Source organism: Polyodon spathula, chromosome 11 (genome assembly GCF_017654505.1).
Source record: "Polyodon spathula isolate WHYD16114869_AA chromosome 11, ASM1765450v1, whole genome shotgun sequence".
NCBI lineage: Eukaryota > Metazoa > Chordata > Actinopteri > Acipenseriformes > Polyodontidae > Polyodon > Polyodon spathula.
This window is the reverse complement of record NC_054544.1, coordinates 24,413,722-24,439,211: the sequence shown is the minus strand read 5'-3', so window position 1 is coordinate 24,439,211 and position 25,490 is coordinate 24,413,722.

The following is a 25,490-nucleotide window of genomic DNA, read 5'->3' as shown; positions in this document are numbered from 1 at the left end:
TCTGTGGTCGTCTTCGAATTGAAAGGGAACTGGCACAGACCAAGCGGTTACTTTTTTAGTATTCCGCTCTCCTTTATTGGCTTCAACTGTATTGATTTAAGGAGTACCGAGAGAGAGAGAGGTGTCTTGTCGTACTCAAGGTTTAATTTAATATATATATATATATATATATATATATATATATATATATATATATATATCACAGTCGGTTCCATTACCGAACTGTGGCGCTATAGATCCTCCAGGAAGAGGTGGACATTGGAGTCACCAAATAAGTTAAAATTTACATGGAGGAAGTCTGACATTGTATTATTATTATTTTGTTTTTACTGGGGGAAAATGGCGGCCAATTCAATGTTTTGTTTTTAAACGTTCTTAAACGCTTGCCGCAGTAATATTTGTTTGTAAAAAGTTTTAGTTGCTGGGACTTGCTTTTACCCATTGGTTGTACTGTAATAATTAAATGGCTTGGAATGCTTATCAGCCAATCAGGATGCAGATATCGCCCAACGGATTTTATAACTTAATTTAAACTGGCAGTGTTCAATCACTCCAGAAAGAGTGACTCCAGGAGAGAGAAGTCAGAGAGAGAAATATTATAGTGTGGTATTTAATGCTAAATATGATATATCTGTTTATGGCATTCAAGGTTGTTTACTAAGTCGTGCCAATTAACCCTTTGCCGCCAGACAGTTCTAATTCCGTGCATTTTTGATCTCGCAACAATAACAAGCCGTGTGTTAATCAAATCACTGTTTCTGAGCCTTGCCATTGAATAAGGCTAGGCACTAAAAAAAAAAAAAAATACACATCAGCAGTCATGCAGGAAATGCGTCAAACTGCGTCGAGTCATGGTTGAGTATATAATTTCGAGAAACTTTCATAAGTGTCATCCACCATCATGAAGTACAGACGAAGCACAGATCTTATCGACGGCTCTTTTTGAAGGTAATTATCTCCTGAATGTATTATTCTATACATCTTTAGATTCAATATCTAAAATAAGAACTTCATATTTTTTTTATTTTGTCAGACTCGTGAAAAAGACGAGTACAGTACACCACTTTATATTTATTTATTTATTTATTTAATAAATATATACCTATATATGTTAAAGTATACTATATATTACCTTAAAGTTATAGCTTTTTTTTTTTTTTTTTTTTTTTTTGGTGTCGTGGTTTTATTGAATTCTACAAATGTGTGATTGAAATGATCTAACTTTGTGATATTAAGAACACTGGTGTGTTGTGAATATAACTTATATATATATATATATATATAATATATAAATTATTTCCATAATAACCAGTGCCCTCCCTGTTTAGATTTGGTTTTATTATATATATGTATGGTATTTTTGTAAAAAAATATTATTTTGTGGAAACTTATGAATTTCTACGTAAAGAGATATTTTGTGACACAAAATTATTGAAAACATGGTGATAAACAGTATATTTAAAATAGTGTCCTTATTTATTTTATTATTTTGTAATGTTGCTATTTACAATTTTATTGAATATAACTCGTATTCTCTACATGATAGAGAATGATTGAAAGTCTGGTCATACCAGTGTCCTTTTTTAGATTTGCGTTTTTTCTTATTTGTGGTTTCATTGAATCTATAACTTGTGTACATATTTTGCTCTTCGTGATAAAGTCTGGTGATATTTATAGTACATGTCCTAGCTTTTGTTGTAATTTTCCTATTTGTGGTTTTATTGTATTCTATAACTTGTACGATTTTGTCTTCACCATATCATACCATATGTTTCACTTATTTGTATTTATTCATACATTTCCAGGGTAAAACATTTTGCATATGATTTGACATATTTTGTTTTGTCTGGACTACTAACATAAGAAAGCTGACAGTGCTGAAAATAGGGCTGTTTTCGGGCATTTTGTCATGCGGACCACAGTTCCGACAAAATCTTGTAGCTCCTCAATGGTAAAAGATATTATAAATCTTTTTATTTTTTTTTTAAATCCTCATAAAATTTCAGATCTGCAATATCCTGATCATTTTTTTCTGTCTAACTTGGTAAGTGCTCAATATTGCCAGTTATCATTATTATTTATTTTTTATTAATAATATTTCAGTTTTTTATAGGCGGTGTGGCTTACATTAAAAATAATTATATATTTTCCAATGTGTAAGAAATTATATCATTGTAAACAGCTACTTCAGACCTTTCTATTGATATATTTTGTTTTAAACTCAAAGCAGTAAAACACAAATTATCATATTTATGTCTAAATATTGGAATTCTGCTTAGGCAGCAAAGGGTTAAGTGTACAGATTAAATTTTCAGCACTGTTAATTATATGAAGTATTCCAGCAACATTGTATTTGGATGTATTGTCCTTTTTGGCACAGTAATCACAGCCATTAATAGAAGGATGGTCTCACAGACAATGGTCTTTGATTATTGACCGCTATAGGCTAATTACTGATTACTGGCTAATTTGTGGGCCATAACAAAACAATTTTCGCTCATGTGACACTACATTAGCCAACATGGTTGCTAAAGTTATATCTCTGCATACATTGTCACACTGTCAAGTCATATCTGCAACCTATTTTACAAAGAATAATTAGAAAATTGAAGAACTGAAAATCTATGCACACCAACCAGGCTCTTTTGTTAACTAACATTTAAAGCATATTTTCATGCACCAAGAACCCCATAATTTGTTATGAATTTTCTGCCAGTTCAGATTTTTCCACTAAAAACTGTTTCCAGCACTTCAAGTATGACAAAAGAATTGGACTTGGATTGAAACAGAGCATTGATTTTACTCATTAAGTGTCCCGGAACAATTTATGGTTTCTACTCTATCAACTTTATTATGCCAAAAATCAAGACTTGCTAATGAACGAAGCGTTAAGATGTTGCCTTTCAAGCATATGACACCGGTTAATTAATTGAGTTACACAGTATACCCAGGAAACAAGAGTGTTTGAACTAATTAGCAAATTAGTATTCAGGCAAGTAATGGCAAGAGCCAATAAAGAGAAAATATATGATTTTTAAACCTAGTTTTAAATCTAATTTATATCTAAATATTATATTTAGTTTGAAATTTGATAAGGTGTCCTCCTATGGTTAATAGTTTTCTATACAACTAACATTGCCTCATACCGTATGTATTAAACAGAATATATACTATATTGTTTGTGGAGGAGTGCTATAATGAAGACAAATTTGGATCTTATTTTATTATAAGATGACTTTGTCTGGCTCAAATAAGCACTAATGCTTAGAGTGGAATCCTTCCAGAATGACCTGTATTGTTGTTAAAGGGGAACCACGGCCCAATTTATAAATTTGTTCTTTCTTAAGCACTTCAAACTGTAGGAACAATTCAATAATTGATCATTTAATACCTGGGTTGATTAGTTCTGTCAATAATAATATTTAAATTGACGTGTTTCAAAGATTGAGGATTTACTATAAACACACATTCACGCACAGACACAAGGAATGGTTAATCAAAAGTAGCATTTTATTAAGTACACAAATAATAAACAGAAATCAGAAAAGTCAGAAAGTAAATCTCTTAGTCTCTAAGCACAAAACACAATTTCAAAGCTGTCACTACATTTATGCTTGACTAGAAGGCAGTTGAAATATGACACCGCCTGTCTCCACACAAACAGCCACTGCAAGCAAGCGAGCAGGCTGTGATGTAGCTAGTCCCTCGCTCACACACACGCCCACATCCAATGCACAGAGTACATCTGAGATAATGCAGACAATCTTAAGAGTATATCACATTAAGCTTATTAATGTTATATAGATTAAATATATGGCAAGTTTACTTTTAAATAAATTCTTCATATAACAATATGAGGTAGATTACTTATAGTTAATAAATCAAGTTTTGCTAAAAGTTATTTCACACGCAAGATGTGTAAACTTAATAATTAACAGTTCAATTCTGAATGTGTTACAATTAATTAATTTAATTCCATGAAAGGAAAATGCAACTGGAATTATACTCAAAGGTTCCTTGAAGCTTAGACTTTTGGTTTGCTGGTTTGGAAACTTAATCTGTTGAAGTGTCCAGTACAAACTCTCCTCTTAACAACAAAGTCTTTAATCCCACTTTTGGATCAAACTGCAACAAAGTTTCAATTCTCGATAGAATCAACAAACAGCTGCAACAAAGTCTCCAGTCCTCGGTAGAGGATCCACAACAGCACCCGTCCACACTGTCCTTTGTTGAATCTTTAGCTAGCAGGTAGCAGGGCACAGTTTCTTTTGGATACTGTAGGTTCTTAGGTGTACAGCAGACTCAGACTGGTTTGTCTGAAAACAGTCGCAGTAAGTTTTACGGCAGTCTTCTCGTCGGGTCTCAGTCTGGTTGCTTGTGGTCGCTGACTCGCTTGCAGCTTACTTCCTCGTCTTGGGTCCGTTCCAGACAGAGCCCCGTCTTGATTCTGTTTTTAGGCAGAGTCCTTGAGTCGCAGCTTTGCTTAGCAGAGTGACAGCACCTTGTTCAGCATTCGATGTGGAGCGCAAAATGTTCAGTTTCGCTTTGATTTTTATAGCCTTTTCACTCTGCTGAGTAGCCACTTTCAGGAGCTCATTTGTGTATCTTGCCTTTTCAACTCACGAATCATGGAGATTCGTTCCTTCTCTGCTTCCTTTCGTCCAGCAGCTTGTTGTGGCAGTTGGGACTGGTTGACACCTATACTTTGTCTTCCTTGCACCAAACTGCTTGTGTTTGCAGTTTTGCAGTCTCTTCAGTCCTTTTAGCTTCATCCAGTCCAGAAGCCCCCTCCTAGCCCTGGTCATCTTCAGTTCAATATTCCTGCCAGGAACCAAGGGGCCCTTTTTCCTAAGACACAGCAGTATGCTCTTTTTCCTAAGACACAGCAATTTGCTTTTTTCCTAAGACTCAGCAGTTTCATTAATTAGTCCAGTTATATCATTAATACATGTTCATGTATTATTATATTATGAATATGTCCTACAAAACAATTATGTATAAACAAAACAAAAAATATTGTAACTTAAAATTGGGGAACAACACAACATAAACTTATTTTTTATTTTATTTTATTTTTTTTTTTTATATATAGCTGAGCAAGTACCGTGATATTTGATGTCACAAAGGAAACATACTGAAAGACGAGTGCTGCCAACTTAGTGATTTTGTCAGGTCAGTCGCAAGTAAATGTGGCTTCAAGACAAGAAGTATCTAGTAGTAGCTCGAATGCTGATGCTGTTTACTCAGACAATAGTGGCTTAAGGAAGGATCTGTTAAGTGAAACATTTATCTATGAAGGAAGTGCTGTTCAGCCATATCAGTTTGAGCGATGTCTGAGTGATGGTTGAGGCTCTGCGGATAGTGGCAGTGACACCGACCTGACTAACGAAGACATTAGTCCTCATCTAGGAAATACAGACTGGTAAGATATCAGGCATGTTTAGTCATGTAAGTACATAAATTCCAAGTTATAACAAATTAGTGAAAATATTTTTTATCGGTACATTATACTGGTACAGTTTGTTTCCTTATAGAATATACTGGTACAAAACCACTTATTCTATGCTCACTTCATTATTAAATAAAATTGTTGAATAGGTATGTGTTCCTGTGGTAATTAAAAGAAGACGGAGTCTGCCACGGAAGATATGTGCTGCTACGAACTGGACAAAGTAAAAGGAAAATGTAAAGAAGAACAACCTCCAAGTAGCTAGATAATACAGCATGCAGATTTCTCGGCCATGCTTCTCAATCTACCAGTACATACAGCAAAATAGTGTGGATGATTCCAATAAAAGAGAAGATGAGTAAGTAGTATTAAAGTGAATGCAGGAATTACTAGTAGTTTAATAATGTGCTTAATGATTAATGACATAGGCACCGATTAAATTAAACAGTAGCAACACAATTTTATATATACAATATAATAATATAACAAAAACATTGTCTATGTAAAAAAAAAAAACAAGTTAGAAAAACGCAACAGACATTTAAAGTGGTGATATCAAACACAAAAGTTAGGAGAAGCAATTGGGGCAACCTTGTCAAGCATCAAACAAATAGGCACAATTGGAAAGGTGCTGGGGCTCAACATTTACACAATTGTTGCTTCTAACTTGGCTTTTTTTTCATCGCTCCATTGTTTTTACATTGACAATGTAAAAAAACATTTTTACATTTTTTTTGTTATAGATATCACTTCTTTTTTTTACTTGATGAAATAGTGAATAAAAGAGGGAAAGCTATTCGAGAATGTGTATGGTAAATAGAAAGACAATACAAGAGAGTAATAAGTAGAGTAATATAAGAGAAATAAGAAAAGATTTGAAAGTAAAATAATGGTAGAAGGGACTTTTGGACAGTATTGAAAGTGTAAGCATTGTATTGTTTTAGTTGTAAATGTACATCCATGAGTGATAAAAACAATATGTCTATTTTGGTAGGTATTGATATTTACGTAGGTACAAAACAACAATGTTATGAATGGTTTAAAAGGTACATATGTTTTTCAGTGCTAAAGAGTAGTATTTTAACACATTTTAATGCTGAAAAAAAAACATTATTCTCCTTGTTATATAGGTGTTATGAAGTTAGGCCAATGTAAAGCATTTGTTAACCATTTGATCTTCAGAACTTCAGTGAGTTCACCATTTGCATGCACCCAATGGCAAAATCGTAGAGGAAGAAAAAAAAATAGCAAATATGTTAAATGATTACTTTTCACAAGTTTTTACAAAGGAAGATACTGACAACATGCCCCACATGTCATCCAGTTCCTATCCAGTTTTAAATAACTTTAGCATAACTGAGGCAGAAGTGTTAAAGGGACTAGGAGCTCTTAAAATAAACAAATCCCCTGGGCCGGATGAGATCCTCCCAGTAGTACTCAAAGAAATGAAAGAAGTAATTTACAAACCGCTAACCAAGATCATGCAGCAGTCTCTTGACACAGGGGTGGTACCGACAGACTGGAAAATTGCAAACGTAATACCGATCCACAAAAAGGGAAACAAAACTGAACCAGGTAACTACAGACCAGTAAGCCTGACTTCTATTATATGCAAACTTATGGAAACTATAATAAGATCCAAAATGGAAAATTACCTATATGGTAACAGGGTACTGGGAGACAGTCAACATGGTTTTAGGAAAGGGAGATCGTGCCTAACTAACTTGCTTGATTTTTTTGAGGATGCAACATCGATAATGGATAATTGCAAAGCATATGACATGGTTTATTTAGATTTCCAGAAAGCTTTTGACAAAGTCCCGCACAAAAGATTAATTCTCAAACTGAATGCAGTTGGGATTCAAGGAAACACATGTACATGGATTAGGGAGTGGTTAACATGTAGAAAACAGAGAGTACTGATTAGAGGAAAAACCTCAGAATGGAGTGTGGTAACCAGCGGTGTACCACAGGGATCAGTATTAGGTCCTCTGCTATTCCTAATCTACATTAATGATTTAGATTCTGGTATAGTAAGCAAACTTGTTAAATTTGCAGACGACACAAAAGTAGGAGGAGTGGCAAACACTGTTGCAGCAGCAAAGGTCATTCAAAATGATCTAGACAAGATTCAGAACTGGGCAGACACATGGCAAATGACATTTAATAGAGAAAAGTGTAAGGTACTGCACGCAGGAAATAAAAATGTACATTATAAATATCATATGGGAGATATTGAAATTGGAGAAGGAATCTATGAAAAAGACCTAGGAGTTTTTGTTGACTCAGAAATGTCTTCATCTAGACAATGTGGGGAAGCTATAAAAAAGGCTAACAAGATGCTCGGATACATTGTGAAAAGTGTTGAATTTAAATCAAGGGAAGTAATGTTAAAACTGTACAATGCACTAGTAAGACCTCATCTTGAATATTGTGTTCAGTTCTGGTCACCTCGCTATAAAAAAGATATTGCTGCTCTAGAAAGAGTGCAAAGAAGAGCGACCAGAATTATTCCGGGCTTAAAAGGCATGTCATATGCAGACAGGCTAAAAGAATTGAATCTGTTCAGTCTTGAACAAAGAAGACTACGTGGCGACCTAATTCAAGTATTCAAAATTCTAAAAGGTATTGACAGTGTCGACCCAAGGGACTTTTTCAGCCTGAAAAAAGAAACAAGGACCAGGGGTCACAAATGGAGTTTAGAAAAAGGGGCATTCAGAACAGAAAATAGGAGACACTTTTTTACACAGAGAATTGTGAGGGTCTGGAATCAACTCCCCAGTAATGTTGTTGAAGCTGACACCCTGGGATCCTTCAAGAAGCTGCTTGATGAGATTTTGGGATCAATAAGCTACTAACAACCAAACGAGCAAGATGGGCCGAATGGCCTCCTCTCGTTTGTAAACTTTCTTATGTTCTTATGTTCTTATGTTTGTATACTCAGGTAGTCATGTCTTTTGGTGACAATTTTAATACACACATCACTATACCATACAAATTTAAGACAGGCTATTTTTGAGAAGCAAAACATTGTTTAAAAAAGTGGTCTTAAATTCAAAGGAATACAGTATGTGTTAAAAAAAAAAAAAAAAAAAAAAAGAGATATCTTTAAATGAGAGTTGCCTTATGGGAATTTGCTTATATATAAGGGCCTGAAAATGCTGGAGAGGCTCTTGTGTGATGTTCTTTCTGTAGCCTTTTTTTGTTTTGTTTTTCTTTTTTTTTCCTATAAATAAATCGCTTTTTTGCACTTTAAAATTCTGGTGTGTTTATCATCGTTTTGGCAAGCTGGACCCAGTCACTCGCCCCTATGACAATATACAATCATTTCATTTATAGCTACCAGAGTTAAAGCTCCCCAGCTGCATCACCAGTTTGCAGACAAATACCCATCTGCAATATAAAAGTTAGAAGTAAATTAGGGCAGTGCAATTTTTCATACCAAGATCAACTTAATTGGAATAATATATCACTTGCTTTTGCTATTGAACTTTACCAAACATTAAAACAAAACTTCATGCAGTGATTTTCTTTAACAGCTTAAGTATAAAAAACTTCCTTCCCTCCACAAATGCTAATGTCTGCTGTTTTGCGTCTTCCTTATCTATTTAATAGCCTATCACTGTTCCAAGTGTTTTAATAGTATTAATATATCTTTGCTGAGAAGTGCAATTATGTTAGCAATTCATGTAATTGCTTTTCCTTGTTTTGCAAGGATAAATGTGCCTGGCTTGCATGAGTATGCTGTTGTTGCAACATAAACTGTTTTGATTAAGTTTTTAAGGTAAATTTAGTGCACATGGTAGACAGGGTACAGACAAAAAGCTGTGCAGGTAAAGTGCTTCCAGACACTGTAGAGCTTCCCCTCACAGGTCAGCTAACTCCCTAGTCCTCATTTCAACCCCCATCCTCAATAATCTCTGTGTCCCTGTGAACAGGATGGCTTTGCAGGGGTGACGTCAGACCAGAAACACACTCCACAACAAGGACTGGTGGTTGAAAACTGAGATGCAATGACTGCACTCAGTGTTTTATTAAATAATAATAATAAACAAAAGATTTAAACAAAAGCACCAAAACAGGACACGGCACTTGCGGCCAAAATAAAAAGGTAAACAAAACTGACAACACTAAACAAGACAGTGGATGAACAGACAAACAAGTACTGTGCTGGTTTTTAGCCAGCACGCTGTAGTAATTGCTTATATTTTTAAACTAACTCTCCTCTCTCGCCTGTTCTCCACTTCCCGATCATACAACCCCGAGTGAGTGAAAACATGCTGCTTTTATGCAGCTGTACTGAGACTCGATTGCTAATCACTCATTCAATTGGAGTCTCGGTACAACTGCACGTGAAGTAATAAAGTGCAATTCCCTGTGCTCACATATTATTACATTTTATCTGCACGTGAAGTGCTATGCAATCCTCGTGCCTAAATACAAACATACATTTTAAACACTTGTGCTCGTAACCCATATTTATATCCCATGTATTTTATACATAAACACCAACATTAACACATTACATACAAAATTAAACACTAATAAACATAAAGGGGCAGGACACTCTGCCACAGACCCTCTTTTAAAAAATTATTTCCTGTGTTAAATACAAATGCCCTCATTCTAGCATAGCCAGAAAATACAGGGGTTGTTTTCAGTGTGTATAAATGAAGTGGTTTATCTACACCTGTGTTTGTGAAAGTCAGTGTTAACAGGTCATACTATGAGAAGTGTGTTGTAAGCGGTGATAGCCTACAGTATAAATAAGAAGGTGAAAGCTGAAAGGTTTAACAGTTCTTCATATTATATTGTTGAATTATAATTAACTGGATTTTTTACATCATCTGATGAACTCCTCACAGAGTGAACTCCCAGTCTTCATTTTGCTTGAGTCAGGAGAATAAACAAATCTTCCCCCATAACCCCCCCCCCCCCTTCAATTGAGCATTGTTGTCCAAATTTTCCCTGTGATTTCTTGTGTATGGACTCAGTATTGACGTTCACGTTTGTGCGTTTTTTTTTGCTTTCAAAGGAATGTAAAGATAATTTACAGTAATAATAATTTTTCTTCCTTTTTGCAGCTACTTATTTCATTTTATTTCTTCTGCTTCTCTTGTTTTATTTTTAAAAAGAAAACAGCTTTAGTCTTCTCAATGTTCTTTGTTTGTACATTGTGTGGTTCTCCACTATCACTGTATTGCAGTAGGGATTTCTGTCTAATGTGTATCGACATGTTTGATACTCCAACACAGAGGGTAAAAGCTCCATCTCCCCTGCCTAAGTGATTTGATATACTCCGCATGGCATCCTCCGCGTGGGCTACAAAAAGACCTGGCAGACCAAAGGAACAGAGAAGCTCCACTATGTCTCCCCCAAGGCAGCACTCCAGTAAATCTGTACATGAGCATGGCAGCAGGGAGAGAGGCACACCTGCAAAGCCAGCTGCAGCTGCTGCTGAGACTTTAACCAACGCTGTGCAGCCATCACCTTCACAGGTCCTGCTGCCTCCTACTGTATGACCAGACATCAGTTCTTCCAGTGGATGGCAGAATTCTAAAATCTTAAACAGACGAGATGTTTACAGCCTGTAAAATGTGGTGGGGTCTGGTACTCCAACAGCGACAGAGATGCACAGTCAGCATTACTCCATGGAGGCAGCAGACCTCATGGGGGATGATGTCATCAACTCCACTCCTGACGAGGATGCAGAGGAGTATGCTGAGTTATATGCTGATGCTGTTTTGAGGAGGATTTCATTCTCTCTCAATATAAATATCCAGACCACTACAAAGAAGGATGATTTACTGAGCATCATTGATGCAAGGGACAAAAATGCCTTTGAAGGGTTACCCTTTCACAAGGCAGTCTGGAAGCCCATTGAGGCTATATGGGATAGATCTGAATCTGCTAGAGCATGCCTCCAAAGAGTAGATACATTCTACAGAGTGCCAGACGGACATACAGACCATCTTATCAGACCACCTATACTAGATACCATCCTAGTTACACCAGGGGCGGCTACATCTTCCAAAACTGCAGCATCAGATCATGCAGACAAGATGGACACCTTCCTGAGAAAGAGCTACATGGCCTTAACATGTGGTATGCACGTCAGCAATGACCAAGTGTATGCTGCAAAATACCAACACAGGTCAGTTGTCTGCTTCCCTACAGTCACCTACCCCAGAGAATATTGAACTGGCCATGCAGTTAGTGGAGGAAGGCAAGAATGTATCCAAGATAAAACTTCAGGCTGGCTATGATGCTATTGACACCAATGCCAGGGCTGTGGCAAGTGTAGTGGCTGCTTGGAGGTGTAACCAGATGAAGACATTGACACTAACTCCAGATACACAGACCAAGATACTGGAGCTACACTTTCAGGGGGACTTCCTATTAGGCACAGGACTCAGGGAAGCTCTGGGCCAAATGAAGGAGGAAAGACAGGCTATTCAGTCCTGTTCAACAGGAAGGAGAGGTGCACCATTTATAGGCTCTTTTGACATTTCCCTGTGATTATGGCCACAGGGAAATGTCCTACAACAACAAGTCAAGTCAGGGGCTCCCAAGTGGTGCATCCGGTAAACGCATTCTGGCTGCAGTGTAGGATATGCCCTATTGGAGGCGACGTACAGTTGGCCAAGCACTGTCCAGGCAGGGAAGGATTTAGGTCGTCTGAGGAATCCTTGGCTCACAACAGACCAGCGACCCCTGTGGCTGGCCGGGTGCCTGCATGCTGGCCTGTATGCAATTCAGAACTGCGTGGTCCTCTGTGACAAAGTGCCCGCCCCTGTGTGTGTTTTCTGTATATGTTGCGTGTGGTGTGTTAAATGTTGGTGTATAGTCACTGGTACATGGGATAGAAATGGGTCTGTGTAACACAAGTGTTTAAAATGTATATTTGTATTTAGGCACGAGGATTGCACAGCACTTCACGTGCAAGTAAAAAGTAATAATATGTGAGCACGGAGAATTGCACTTTATTAATTCACATGCAGTTGTACCGAGATTCCAACTGAATGATTGATTAGCAATCGAGTCTTGGTACAGCTGCATAAAAGCTGCATGTTTTCACCCACTCAGGGTTGTGTGTTCGGTGAGTGGAGAATGGGATTGGAGACGGAGGTAATAGTAATAATTGTGATAAGTAAAATATCTGCTCACTGTGTTTCTGTATAGTCTGTTTTGTTTGTCTATTTATTTTGGCGAATGTGCTGCGTCCTGTTTTTGTATTGTTACAACCGTTTATTTTCTGTCCTGTTTATTTATTAAATGCTGAGCGGAACCATTCGCTCAGCTCCACCAAACTCCACCTCTCTGTCATTTTATTTCCTGCTTCTGGTCTGACGTCACCCACTCCGGCCGTCTTTGTGACATCCTCCGATACTGTAAGTTTTGTATATGGCTGCACGGCAGGCTTGCAGTGCGAAACAAAGTGGGCGGCACTCGTCTTCGTCTCTACCGAGTTAGTTCGGGGGTTGCAGCGGTGAGCCAGGTTGAATAATAATTGGACATTCCAAAACTGGGAGAAAAATTTGAAAATGAATAAAAATAATTGTTAATTATTTTTTTTTTTTTTTAAAAGAAGTCCATTCTCCTTTACCATGCCACAGAACAGGTCCCCTCATCTTCTCAAGAGCAGGGCGGATACTCAAAATACAGGAAATTCAGACCTATTCTGGACCTCAGAGGTCTGAACAAGTACATCCTATAGGAAAGGGTTTGAAATGGTACCACTAGCCATCATTACCAAGATAGCCTTTCTAGGAGACTGGTTGGTTTCTATAGCCTACTTCCATCTCCCTATACACTACAGCTACGAGAGATATCTGAGTTTCTCCATCCAGAACAGTGAGTACCAGTTCTGAGTGCTCCCCTTCAGGATTTTCACAGCCCCCAGGGTGTTCACCAAGGTGATGGTTGAGGTGACGACTTTCACCCTGGGTGAGTGTGGGGCTACCACTATCTCCAAATCCCCCTACACTTCGTCTGCACACAGATGCCTCCTTGAGAGTGTGGGGAGCACACTTGTCGGAGGCACAGGTTCAGGGTATCTGGACACCAGGTCAGAGACACCACATAAATCATATGGAGCTCCTGGCAGTCTTTTTAGCACCGGGACACTTCAGCCCAGTTTTAAGAGGAAGGGAAATAAAAAAAAAAAAAATACAGACAACATCACAGAAGTAAAATACATCAACCACCACCTAGTTACCTGGATGCAAAAACAATATCGCGGATCCACTCAGCAGGGACATGACCTGTCACGAGTGGCAGATCTTGGTGGTCAGTACACTAGGCCATCCCCAAGTAGACCTGTTTGTTACAACAGAAAACACTTAAAGGCAACTTTTCTGCTCCGTTTTTTTTTCAGAAGACAGCCATGGCAACAGATGATGCATTCATTTCATGGTTAAGAGACGTAGTGTATGCATACCCACCCCTGCCACTAATCTCATCAATACTCAGGAAGGTAAGAAGAGACAAGGCCAGCCTCATCTTCATAGCACCTTACTGGCCCAAAAGGTTTTCGTTTTCAGGGGCAGGACTCCTACATTTATTGGGGAACCATGATCTACTGTCCCAGAACAAAGGAAAGCTGCTCCACCTCATTCCATCAGTTCTTCAGGTTGAATGGCAACTGGTAAAAGAACAAGGACTATCTGAGCAAATAATAAACTCCTTGCATCCAAGAAATCTTCCAATTTCCAGGCATATCCAGGCAAATAGAGAGAATTTATCCGCTGGTACATTTCAAAATCTATGCACCATACAGCTGTCTCTCTGAGTTTTTATCCTATCTCAGTCACCTGTTTCACATGGGTCTCTCTCTTTCCTCCATCAATGTGCATATTGCTGCAATTTCCAGCATTTTATCTGGCCTGGAAGGCCATCAAATAGGCTCATTTTATGACATCTAGATTCATTAGGGGGATTAACCAGTTAAGACCCCCATGGAAACACATTGTTCTGCAATGAAGCCTCAGCCTAATACTTAGGAATCCCATGGATTACATCTTGCATTTTCTTTTTCTACAACCTTGATAACAGATCGGCCCCAGGATCCATCAAAGCCCACTCAGTGAGGGGTGTGGCTGCTAAGGTCAGTCCAGATACAGTTCTCAACCTACTTTTACTCAGTGTTATCTGTGGCATCATCTACTAATACTGAACCTTCCACCCTTTTCTGTACATGCTTTTGTATAGGTCACTGTGTGTGCAGTTCATCAGATGAGGTAAGAAGATCAAGATTACCTGTAATATGGTTTCTTCATAGGATGAACTCCACACACCTATATCCCACCCTTCTTTCCCCTTTTTCTTATTTTTTGAAATTTGGACAACAGTACTCAATTTGGGGGGGGTTATGCGGGAAGGATACCTACTTTGACGGCAAAGGGCTATATTGCAGTGATCTCTGGAATAGAGATCTGTTTGTTCTCCTGACCCAAGCAAATGGAGACTGGGAATTCACTCTGTGTGGAGTCCATCATCTTATGAAGAAACTACATAACAGGTAATATTTGTAGTCTTATGGGGAAAAAGTAGAAACACCTATTTAAATGCACACATTGATAAGTGTATTGTTATAATTAAAAGTACTGATTTAATAGTTTTTTAAAGTTCAAATACTGTAGTAGGATATGTAAACTAGTGTCTGTATTTTTGAGTTAGTATTTAATTGAATTTAACCCTTAGCGGCCCGTTTATTCAGCGCTTGTCAGGCACGTCAGGTCCAATTTATTTTCACATGCACTGTTACAAGACGTAAAGCACAGGTCTCTAGTCATTTTTTTCTCCGGAAAAAGCAGAAAAAACCTTGAGTAAGACCGACAAGAGCTGAAAAAAGTGTGTATCTCATAGCCCCATGCACTACAGAGATAACAGGGACATAAACAGCATCCAGTGGTCAAAGAATATCACGGACACTTGCAGAGCTTTTTGAGATGTTATAGTAATAAAATAATTACTTGGATTGCATTATTGAGGAGTTTGGTGATAAAATGAGTGATCAGGAGAGGATTTATCAGTATGCATGTCTGTGAAAAGACAAACAAAGGTATGTGAAAAATACACTGAACAATGGGTGGGGTTTGGTTGGAGATACAGTACTGAGTGTCCTTTTCTGATTCAGTGCCTTTTAAACCTGTTTTACTCTGAAAAAAAATAAATATAATTAAACAGTGCATGTAAAATAAATTGGACCTGACGCCCCTGACAAGCGCTGAATATATGGACCGCAAAGGGTTAAAAATTTTTTTTTAAAGGAGTCAGTTTTCACACACACACAGGGATTTGTGTTCAAGAGTGGAGAACGGGAGAGAGATATAGAAGAAGAAAGTTATTATAATAAAGCATAAAATAACAAATGCTACTCGTGCGAGAGGACTCTGACGATACTTGTGTAGTGTTAGTCCACTGTGTTTGTCTGTCTGTTTTGGCCACCACACCATTTTGTTTTGTTAAGTGTTTTGTGTTTTGTTTAAACCTTTTATTTTATTTGTGTTAACAGAACACAGTACGCTACAATGTCTCCGTTTCGCCCACAGTTGCTGTTTGTCTTGCATTCATTTCCTGGCCTGATGTCACCGCTCCAACCAGCCTGTTCACAGATGGTCAAGAATTTCACGAGCGAACCATTCAACGATGCCTTAACAAGATGAATGATCATGGGCGAAAACCAATTTGCAAACCTTTTACAAAAACAATACTCAAAAGAAAGCGATTGGAGTTTTCCGTTGAATACTTGCAGAAACCTGATGATTTCTTCAACCAAATTTTATGGTCAGGTGAATACAGAATATAACTTTTTTCCCACCAAAAAAGCAACAATGTTTGGAGGAAGAGAGGAGAAGAATTTAAAGGAAAGTTAATCATACCCAGTTTTAAACATAATCTTGTTTTTCAAGAAATTTTGCACTCTCATTTGTTACCCAGTACTAGAAGGATTATTGGACCCTAAGCATTGGGCGAAGTCTACAAAGGAATTTCTGATAAAAAGGAAGATTGCAGTTTACAGTTACATGGATTGGTCATCTCAGTCCCCAGACTTGAATCCCATAGTATGTTGTCGATTGACATGAAGGCTACTTTTGCAAAAAGGAAACCAAAGTTGATTGCAGAACTCAAAGCTGTATGAGTTGGAGAATGGGCAAAAATATAACTGGAAAGATGCCAAGAGCTAGTTTCAAAATACAAAAAAAGACTCCCAGTTGTAAAGGAAGCAAAGGGTGGGCACACAAAATACTAATGTAAGGGTGCCCAAATACTTTTGTCAAAGAGTGAAATTAGTTTTTCCATGTTATTTTTCATTTTGCGCATGTTATGTAATAAGTTGTTGTTTTTTTTTAAAGCCAAATCTCTAATTTATAATGTATATTTCAGTAGAACAATTGGAAATTATATAGCTATACAAGCAACACTTTCACTACCGTCAAAAGAGCAGGGACCTTGGCAAAAAGATTAGTACAAGTGCCTTGCTCCATTGCAAAAAGATGTGAGAGAGCAAGTTAACGGTGGAAAGAGTTTGCTGTACTGTATTGAAACTCAAATAATGATGTGCGTTTGTGAAGACAGCAATTACTTTCTGTAACCAGCTTTGTGTGTGTGTGTGGGGGGGGGGGGTTGTAATAGTGCTATATAAGGCAAATGATCCATTTAATGAGAGGTTTTACAAAGCTTTTGATCCCAAGCAAAAGAAAAAGTAATTATTTTTTAAAAAAGAAAAGTGTTGCAGGTAAATTAGGTTTCACCTAACAGTAATGATTCCATACTGACTAGCCTTCAACTTAATTGACATTTCCATTTCCCCATGAGTGGTGCAGTATAAAGCTGAAGGTGTTTTATTTTTAAGAATATGAGCATCCATGTTGAAATAATGATCAAACTTTAGAAAAAAAAAAATTGATTCAAATGTAATGGAAAAAAACGTGTGTACACACCAGTTTATTAAGCAATAGTTTTAGTTAATAGTTTAGATTTTAATAACTTGTTGTGAACCATTCAACGATGCCTTAACAAGATGAATGTCCATGGGCGAAAACCAATTTGCAAACCTTTTACAAAAACAATACACAAAAGAAAGCGATTGGAGTTTTCCACTGAATACTTGCAGAAGCCTGATGATTTTTTCAACCAAATTTTATGGTCAGACGAATCCAAAATATTATTTTTTTCACCAAAAAAGCAACAATATGTTTGGAGGAAGAGAGGAGAAGAATTTAAAGGAAAGTTAATCATGCCCAGTTTTAAACATGGTGGAGGTTGTGTGATAATATAGGCTTGTTTTTCAAGAAATTTTGCACTCTCATTTGTTACCCAGTACTAGAAGGATTATTGGACAGAAGTTTGTATTTCAGCAGGCTAATAAGTCTACAAAGGAATTTCTGATAAAAAGGAAGATTGCAGTTTACAGTTACATGGATTGGTCATCTCAATCCCCAGACTTGAATCCCATCGATATGTTGTGGATTGACATGAAGGGTGCTTTTGCAAAAAGGAAACCAAAGTTGATTGCAGAACTCAAAGCTGTATGAGTTGGAGAATGGGCAAAAATATCTCTGGGAAGATGCCAGGAACTGGTTTCAAAATACAAAAAAAGACTCCAAGTTGTAAAGGAAGCAAAGGGTGGGCACACAAAATACTAATGTAAGGGTGCCCATATACTTTTGTCAAAGTATGAAATTAGTTTTTCTATGTTATTTTTCATTTTATGCATGTTATGTGATAAGTTGTTTTTTTTTAAACCAAATCTCTAATTTATACTGTATATTTCAGTTGAACAATTGCAAATGATATAGCTATACAAGCAACACTTTCACTAATGTCAAAAGAGCAGGGACCTTGGTAAAAAGATTAGCCAAGTGCCTTGCTCCATTGTAAAAAGATGTGAGAGAGCAAGTTAACGGTGGAAAGGGTTTGCTGTACTGTGTTGAAACTCAAATAATGATTTGGGTTTGTGAAGACAGCAATCACTTCCTGTAACCAGCTTTGTGTGTGTGTATATGTGTCTGTTTTTTTATTTATTTTTTTTTTTTGGAGGGGGGGGGGGGGGGTAGTTGTAAGAGTGCTATATAAGGCAAATTATCTGTTTAATGAGAGGTTTTACGAAGCTTTTGATCCCAAGCAAAAGAAAAAGTAATTATTTTTTAAAAAAGAAAAATGTTGCAGGTAAATCAGGTTTCACCTAACAGTAATGATTCCATACCGACTAGCCTTCAACTTAATTGACATTTCCATTTCCCCATTAGTGGTGTAGTATAAAACTGAATGTGTTTTATTTTTTAAAATATGAGCATCCATGTTGAAATAATGATCAAACTTTAGAAATAAAAATATTAGATTCAGATGTAATGAAAAAAAAAAGTGTGTACACTCCAGTTTATTATGCAATATTTTTGTTAAGATTTTAATAACTTGTTGTGACAGGTACATCACGCCCCTGTGTGTATTTTGAGTTATTTTGTATTATTACTATTTAAATGTACTGTTTATGTGAAACACTGTTTTATTGTTATTGTTGTTTGATAGCCTGAATGTGGTTAAAGTGCCAGATAAAATTATGATAATATGTAGTCAGCAGTGAGTGATTATTGACAAACTGGCTGCTGACCATCAGTATGAGAAAACCCGTGCCGAATGTGGTCGAGGGATAAACTAGGTAATTGATAGCCAGTTAATTCCTTGGCAACAATATAAAAACACGCAGTTTTGATCAAATAGGGTTAGTGTGTTCAGAGGTGGAATGAGATGTGAGTTGTGAGATAAAAAGAAAAGCTAAAATTCAATATAACAGTTGATACACCAGTATAAAACACCAGTACAAAACTTGTTTGTTCCGTGCTTGTTTTGTGTGTCTGTTTGCTTTGGCCACAATGCTGTTTTGTTTTGTGAGTGTTTTGTTTTTCTGTTTAAACCATTAGTTTATTATTAAAAAGTGCAGCAGCGTATTCAACCCCAGTACTGTGTGTCCTGCATTTCCTGGTCTGACATCACCTGAGAGCCATCCTGTCCACACTTGTGTACTGTTTTATTTTTATTTGAACCATGTTTGTTTAAGACTTAAGTAGGAGGATATATTGCATCATTAAATAACTGGATTTTTTTTCCAGGATCCGGTGGGAAACTTTTGAATGTTTACCATTCTAGGTATATGAGCCTGTGTGCCATTGGCTATGTTTATATCAAAACTAGAGGAAGCACACTTTGACAGTAGCACTGTTATTCCTGAAAGAAATGCAATTGGCCTGTTCTTTTTTATTATAATGTGGGTTTACAGCAAACTTGCTTGATGGCACAACAATGGCATGCCAGTGGGTGTTTTATGGTAATATTACAATATTGCAGAATCATTCCAATCTTACCTAATTGTGGCCCACCTGGGTTTACAGCATGTTTAAAATCTAATTATTGTAAATGTTTACATTCCCTCATAGAACAAAAAAGATGCAAGCTGTGCCAATATACTACTGTGACTACAAATTCCACTGAAGTTCATTTGTTGAAATAAATACTATTGATATGTGTTTTTTGTGGTTACCCCTATTCACTCAACAATGTGACCACCGGTATCAATAGCTTCATTGTAATATGAATATTAAGTTAAAACTAAATATGTCTAGTAAAATATATACAATTCTTAACTATGAACCAATTGAATTTTCAAAAAAGGCAATAATAACTACATTTATTAAAGGAGAAGTACCGTTGTGTTAAAATACATTCCAACAGCAAGATTTGATGCAGTGACCTCAGGCTAAGGCTTTATTGATTTAATTATAGGGGGAGTTCAGCTTACTGCTGAGATTTCAGTGTTAATATTTATTAAATAGCGGACAGAATAAAAAGATTAACCTGTTTCGACATTTGTCAGAGAAACCTATTGTGAGATTCCTCAGAATGTATTTTTGATAACCATGGGGAAGCAGCGAGGTAGCTCTGTGCTTTTTCTTTTATTGGTGTAGTTTCAATTGTCCTCGCATTATTTGTTCTGAAGTTGAGTGATAAACATTTCTTAACATGGGGTTTCCAACAGCCTACCCCCTCCAGGCGTATTTTTCCAGTGCATGCGGCCTTTACAATGTCAATTATCTAGTCATTCACACCACTCTTCTGGTGGTCCATGTACAGACTTTAAAGGCAGCCATTTAAGAGTTACTTGGGTATGAGTGTGAAATATCAACTACAAGTAAGACATTGAGCACATTTTGGAGGAATTTAACATAAAAGAAAATGTGGTTCACATTGTTACTAACAATGCCAGTGACATGAAGAAGGCATTCAAAAGTATTTAATGAGCTGTCTCCTACTGAAAATACTGTCACTTGAACTCTTAAGTTTTGACGCAGACACGATTTGACAGGACCTTGAGGCTCCCGGCCTTGGCTTTGGTTTGGCCTTATGGCTTTCGGCCTCGAGGGTCCTGGTTTTGAATCCAAGATTGTCTCATACATGCAAAGTCAATGAAACTGCCCTGCATAATAAGTAAACTGACTTGCTCATAGAACTACTTGATTTAGGGCGCTAAGTAAGGTTGGTGGTATGCCTTCGCAAGGATTGGCCGACTCGATGGTAGGACAGAACCGGAAGTCGGGCATCTTGGTCAAAGGGCATAGCTGTAAGACTGATGAAGATTCTATGATGATCAGCTGTGGTGTGCATGGTGATTGGATAAGGCGTGGCACCGTACTGACCGTACTGACTGGGAGAACCCGAGCCGGAGCTGCGTTGTTGTTTTTGTTGTTGCTGTTATAGACAAAAATTGATTGAGAGCTGAAGTCTCTAAAGCCAGCAAAAACCCCACAGATGTCATCAGGAGCACAACCACTTCACTGAACACTGCACTGGATACAGAATGGGAAAGTTACACTGAACACTGCACTGGACACAGAACAGGACACTTTCACTAAACACTGCACTGGACACAGAACAGGACACTTTCACTAAACACTGCACTGGACACAGAACAAGACACTTTCACTAAACACTGCACTGGACACAGTACAGGACACTTTCACTAAACACTGCACTGGACACAGAACAGGACACTTTCACTAAGCACTACACACAGAACAGGACACTTTCACTAAACACTGCACTGGACACAGTACAGGACACTTTCACTAAACACTGCACTGGACACAGAACAGGACACTTTTACTAAACACTGCACTGGACACAGAACAAGACACTTTCACTAAACACTGCACTGGACACAGTACAGGACACTTTCACTGAACACTGCACTGGACACAGAACAGGACACTTTCACTGAGCACTACAATGGACACAGTACAGGACACTTTCACTAAACACTGCACTGGACACAGAACAGGACACTTTCACTGAGCACTACAATGGACACAGTACAGGACACTTTCACTAAACACTGCACTGGACACAGAACAGGACACTTTCACTGAGCACTACAATGGACATAGAACAGTACACTTCCTCCGAACACTGCACTGGACACAGAACAGGGAACTTTCACTGAGCACTACAATGGACACAAAACAGTACACTTCCACTGAACACTGCACTGGACACAGAATGGGAAAGTTACACTGAACACTGCACTGGACACAGAACATGATACTTTCACTAAACACTGCACTGGACACAGAATGGGAAAGTTACACTGAACACTGCACTGGACACAGAACAGGATACTTTCACTAAACACTGCACTGGACACAGAACAGACACTCACTGGGAGCACCAGCCATTTTCTAGGCACTGTATATCTGTGTGTTGTCACAGAGACAAATACAATTCCTTGTATTGAGACCCTCTGTTTGGACTTTCCCTCGTTCCTGCACCACTCACATCCTAACACAGGCACAACAGACTTGACCAATTTTTTAATTGAAAAACTTGCAGCTTCACTTCATGTGATGCATTTTATAACAAAGGTGAATGCCTATGTCTTTGCGTAATGCAGTGATACTCAACTCTGGCCCTTTAGATCTAATCCAGCACAGGTGTTTACTCTAAGCAGGTTCTAATATAGTTAATTGAAGCTGCTAATAGGCAATTAATTAATTTAGGACCTAGTTTTTACTTTAATATATTGAAAGCCAGTCAAGTTTTAGGTTTACTGTGGAAGAGCCGGCTGTTTCATGTATTGCAATCTCCAAGGCAAGATTCCTACATTGACTATTCTTTTTATTTTCTTGAGACACAAGTTTTGCAGTTTTAGAATATAGAGCTAAAAGATACATGCTAGTCATGGTACTGCTGTTCTCCTCACTCCCTATCACTTACTTGAACTAGTAAAAGACACAACTTTCCTAAGCAGCAACGTCACAGTGCATGCAGGTCTCCGAATTAAAGCTCAAAGTACCATTAGCTTTTACTGTCTTAAGAATAATGAAACAGTACTTATCAAATACCAACAAATACTTCCATATTGATCTTTAAGATGCAAAGGCGTAACGTCAGTACATTTCTAACAGAAAAGCATTTTTCATAAAGGCAGTGAGGGTGCTTACCTTTGCAAGGTGAGCAATAACCTGCCTAACCTGGATTTTTTCCAGAGACTCAGGGTCCCCGGGCTCTGTCAGTGATGTCAGGAGCGTTCCAATTTAACTACAGTCCCTCCCTGCTAGCGCTATCATTGGCTGCTGCAAATTTTTATTAAAAAATGGAGAGCGGCAGTTCATAAGATCAATACCTTTTTTTTTTTTTTTAATGGACACTTAACAGCCAATGATAGCAGGGATCTCTATTAAGCCGTCCATTCAGAGAAGAGGGAAGCAGTTACGGGGAGTGGCAAACTGAGCAGGGGTGAGAGGTGTCAATGTTTGAAAGCTGTTACATTTAAATGTGAGTTTAAAAAAAAAAAAGCTTTTATTTAACCATTTTACTTAAAATAATATATTTTCCACCCACAGTTATATCCTTATATAAATATTGTTGTGCCATCAAGGTAATATGTTCAGCAACACTATAAAGGTGACAAAGCACTTTGGTTTTTGCTTTTGAATCCCCAGGGTGGCAATATGGTGGTAGGAAATTGAAATGAATAGAGAATGCATGATGATTTGTTAAACATTGTATGAACCAGCAATCCAGACTCCTACTTAAAAATTCAGAAATTATTGTTGTGGTTTTTGACACTGCCATCCCAATTGTTTGAACTACCAGAGAAGGACAGCCACTTGGATGATCACCCCTAATACTGGTGAGAACCTAAGGTTAAAAGTTATGTGAACCACGGTCTATAAACTATATAAGCTCTGGTAGCCTACTTATATTTTACTCCCAGCCTCTAAAGATGTCACACTACATACACTATATTTAATAGGTACAATTATGCATAGTCTTTTTTACAGAAGTTTAGGTTTTGAGACATGCAAGTGTTCAGTCTGTCAGATATATCAGATAGCAAATAACCCATGAGGGATCGAGCTGACATGCGACGGGGGAGGAATTATTTAAATTGTTTTACTGCAATTTACAGTTCTCTAGGTTGTCACGCAAGAGCAATCATAATTGTAATTATAGCTTTAGCAATACTGTAATATTGTACTGAAATAGGTCCAGTGTACATCACAAGGACATCAGCAGTGTTTGTGAATAGGATCTGATGGGGTAAGCTGCACTTCCCACATTCTAGGGGAAAAAGTTCCATATAACCAACTTGGTCTACTAAAAATGTGATGGTTTGAAAGGCACTGCTGCTTCAAAAAACAAACATTTTATTTTTCTAAAATCCTTAAATAGCCAAATTGTTTGGCCTTTATTTGAAAATCAGACTAATAATGTCATTAGCCTTGAGACTACATATTTTGCAAGGACATTTACATCTATAAGATTAGTCTTTTTTAAATAACAGACTAAATCATAAATAAATATGTCAGGTGGAAACAACGAATCTTCGAGAAAATAATTTTTTTATTTATCCATGGTTATTCAAAATTTGTACAACCTTGTCAGAACAGTGCGAAAACATTAGGTTATTACCATAACCCTGGTTCCCTGAAAGAGAATGACAACCATTACCGAATGGGAAGAGTCCTCTCTGACCGCCAATAACTGAGCATATATAAAAAAGTTGCCCTGTCAGGGCCCTGCTGTGAGGAAGAGGTCCCTCCTACCTCCTGCTGAAGAGGGACATCCTGAAAGTAGCATATCACCATTTTCTTTCAAAATCAGTTCAGCTGGGGACACGTCCTCGAAGGGTAATTGTTGTCATTCTCTTTCAAGGAAACATGGTTATGGTAATAACGTAACGTTCCCTTTCAATGGAATGACAACCATTACTGAATGGGAAGCTGTCCAAAGCTGGCATGGCTTCAGATTACCGACAGTAAAGCTTCACGGCGATAGCCTCAGAGCCCACATGATGCCTAAGGGCATGTCGCCTGCAACACCCTAGAGCCCAGAGAGGGTGTTGCTCAGTTTGCAACATCAAAGCAGTAGAAAGGAGGTGGTAGAAAGGAGGCGCCATGAAGGAAGCTGACAAAGTTGCCTGGCCCTTGGTAGAATGGGTCATAATGTCCCCCAGTAAGGGGGAGTCCGTCTATTCATACACCAAGCGTATAGCATCTGCTACCCCGTGCGCTAGACCTTGCTTCGATAGGGCTTGATCTCTAGAGCCGGACCCATAGCAGACAAACAGCTGGTTGGACTGTCTCTTGGATGCCGTGCTATCCAGATAACAGCGCAGAGCCAGAACTGGGCAGACCATGTGCTGTGTATGATCCTCTTTTTTGACTTGTGCGGGGGAGGTCTGAAAGTTTCCAAAACCACTGGTTGGTTAATATGGAATGAAGATACCCCCTTTGGCAAAAAGGCTGGATTTGTTCTTAATGTTACCCGCGAGTCATTTTCAGTGAAAGCCATACATTTGTCATCGATGGACAGCTCATGAAGCTCACTTACTCATCTGACAGACGTAATGGCTATTAAAAACGTCATGTTCAAGGAAACAGGGCGCAGTTCTGTTGACGCCATGAGCTTGAATGGGGGACCCGTAAAGACCTGCAGTACCAGTTCTAGATCACACTTGGGGACCATACTTTTCATGGGAGGA